This window comes from Engraulis encrasicolus, chromosome 6 (genome assembly GCF_034702125.1).
Source record: "Engraulis encrasicolus isolate BLACKSEA-1 chromosome 6, IST_EnEncr_1.0, whole genome shotgun sequence".
Classification (NCBI taxonomy): Eukaryota; Metazoa; Chordata; class Actinopteri; order Clupeiformes; family Engraulidae; genus Engraulis; species Engraulis encrasicolus.
The window spans coordinates 32,573,435-32,575,934 of NC_085862.1; the positions used below are offsets into that span (position 1 = coordinate 32,573,435).

Here is a 2,500-nt window from a genome sequence, read left to right on the forward strand (position 1 = left end):
AAGGGCCTTGGCTGATGGAGCTCCACTCCCAGGCCGACCGGATCACTGGCCTGGGCCACTGGCTTACTGGCTTGGTCTACTTCACTGGCCTGCCTGTCTGCCAGCTGAGGAGGATGATGACTGTGTGTGTAGTGGACCTCACTCAGGCAGTCAGGCATGGCAGCGCTACAGTCTGTTATACTGTACCCTGCCCCCTAAATCATCACTCATCATCACTCTCACTCTCAACACTGCTCCTGTCCAGTGCCTTTATTCATTTACAAATTTAAACGGCTTTATCATCATGATGGACAGCATTTCAAAAGCTTTAACCCCTTAAGACACTTCCCCTGTTATAAAATAGCTGTTACCAGAATGACAATGGCCAAGTCGTAATGTATTCCTAAAGGCCCTGAAAAACCCTGTGCACTGTCATAGTGGTGTAGTACTATGACTATAATAGTTAAATTTTTTCAGTGACAGTTACAACATCCCAGTGGCAGGACTACTAACCGTAGCAGAACTCCAATTGCGGTTCAAAAAAAGATGTGTGTGGAAAGGGAACAAACAAAACAAAAAATAGATAAAAGTATATAAATAACAAATGTATAGCTAATGAAATGGTCATATCGGGAAATGATAGGTAAGGCTAATTGTGTGCCAAATGCCGTCTCTCTCTCTCTTATCCATCAGAACATTGTATTATGGTCCTTGCTAGTAGAACGTAGTAGACGTGTGGTAGCCTAGCGAGCTAAACCCATACAGCTGAAAGCCCCCGTGAGCAAATTCACTTTGCGGCCTCTAGGGGCGTCTAGATTTCTAGGCTAGACGTGTGGCTGAGTGCAAGGCTAGTGGAAAGTGGAAGTTGTTGGTTGTTGCCAAACTTAACCCCCCTAAAGATGTTCTGGACTCGGCATGGCTTCACAATCTCTCTAGTGGACCCATGCTGGAAATACTGACTCATTCAACCCACTTTCTGTTTTTCTCACCCTGTGTGTCTTTCTATACATATCTCACCATTAGATCAGCGTATTTATCTCTCGTGTGCGCTCTCTCTTTCTCTCTCTCTCTCTCTTTCTCTTTCTCTTTCTCTCTTTCTCTCTCTCTCTCTTTCTTTCTCTTTCTCTCTCTTTCTCTCTCTCTCTCTCTCTCTCTCTCTCTCTCTCTCTCTCTCAGGCTCTACTATTTCTGGCTGTAGTTTTGGCGTTTGGGCCGCTGGCTGGGATAATGAGGGGTTTTGTTCTATGGTTAGGCCTCTTCTCTTCCACTGTTCCAGGCTGCCTGGCCTGCTTTAGCACAGCAGCACCACTCTGCAGCTCCACATTACCCCCATCACCCCCTGCCTCTCATTTCCACCCCCACCCCGGCCTTGTGCTCTCTCTGAAGACCCTGTCCTTGTTACAGCACATACACACACACACGCACGCACGCACAAACACACACACGCACGCACACACACACACACACACACACACACACACACACACACACACACACACACACACACACACACACACACACACACACACACACACACACACACACACACACACACACACAGCAGTCCGTCCGCCCCCAGAGGTGCTCATTTATTTTGCTGTATCTCCCCTTGTTGTTTATGCCCATCATCCAGGCGCATTTTGAAATCATATTAGTAATACACAGATACAGAGCTCACTTTTCATTCAGAATGATGCCATATTGAGAATGATGTTTTTCTATCTATACGATTTCTCCACTTTGACAGATTCGAGACGATTTTGCACTCGATTTCACGATTCATGATTTAGTATCGTCATATCGCCCACCCCTGCTGCTGCACTGTGGTCGCTCTGACACTCCCCTCCCCTGATCCCCTATCTCAGTGGCTTCCAAACTGGGGGTCGGCACCCGTAGGGGGGTCATGGAGGTAAGAAACTTACTGAAGGGGGTCGCCGACAAAAGGGACATAACATAGAATCAGGAAATACACAGGTTAATAGCTAACATTATTGCTTAATTTGGTTAGTAACAGTATTCACTTGTATGGTTAATAGATGTATTTGCTGTCCTGTGAATTTTCAGCAATATTAGCAGGCAAACTATTCATGGAAAATCTAGCAATAGATTTTGCCTTGGGCATTTTTTTGTCCATTGTTATTGCCATTTTCCATTAATAGTTTGTCCTTGCTAGACATCCATTGCTAGGCTAGGCTAAGACCAAGTCCAAGAGGAGGTCCCCGCTGGAAAAGTTTGGGAACCACTACCCTCTCCCTAGGTCACTAGTGGTTTCCCTGCTCTGATTGGTGGGGGGGAAGTGCACGCTGTCCCCGTCACTCAATAAAGAGGTCAGAGGTCAGCTGTTACTATGCGCTACGGGGCTGCTGCTGCAGCGGTGCTGACGTCGGGAGGTACGGAGAGATGACCTCTCTGACTGGAGGGGAGAGGGGGGGGCATGGAGACGCATAACCACAGATCCTAATCAGCTGATAACGTTCTCTCTCTCTCTCTATCTCTCTCTCTCTCTCTCTCTCTTGCTCTC

General features: G+C 47.1%; 1 protein-coding gene across 1 annotated transcript in view; it reads left to right on the forward strand.

Moving 5' to 3' along the window:
• The window catches only part of slain2 (SLAIN motif family, member 2), a 49,926-nt gene that overhangs the window by 16,576 nt on the left and 30,850 nt on the right, over positions 1–2,500 (forward strand). The gene's annotated exons all lie outside the window — the stretch shown is intronic.